This window comes from Berghia stephanieae, chromosome 15, assembly GCF_034508935.2.
Source record: "Berghia stephanieae isolate SIO BIC M18660-M18661 chromosome 15, UCSD_Bste_1.3, whole genome shotgun sequence".
In the NCBI taxonomy this organism is placed as follows: domain Eukaryota; kingdom Metazoa; phylum Mollusca; class Gastropoda; order Nudibranchia; family Aeolidiidae; genus Berghia; species Berghia stephanieae.
The window spans coordinates 21,553,558-21,553,968 of NC_088374.1; positions in this window are offsets into that span (position 1 = coordinate 21,553,558).

Here is a 411-nt window from a genome sequence, read left to right on the forward strand (position 1 = left end):
TCGGACTGGGTGGGGTTCATGACCTCCCATAGTGGGCAGGCGGGTACATACTGTGTCTTCTATCCCCATATATCTGTTTTCCAACATGCTTTCTGTCTTTGTCTTGGAATGAGATTACTTGGTTTTGTCCTGGTCCTGGCCAGATGCCCTGACTGAGAGGGAAACAGTCGAATGTATAGTTAGTTTTGGGAGATGATATTTTTTTTCATTGTAAATCATCTCTCTGTTATGCACTGTATTATGCTTTCTTTATATTATATATGATTTGTAAACATTTGAGTGTGTTGCTCTTAGCGGGGACCTGTGCTTGTGTCTGGATGAGACTTTTAGTGATCTCAAACTAAGTACTTTGATAGAGTGCTTTTGGAATCTACACCTGTTTCTTATTTGAACCAATTCCCTTTTGTCTTC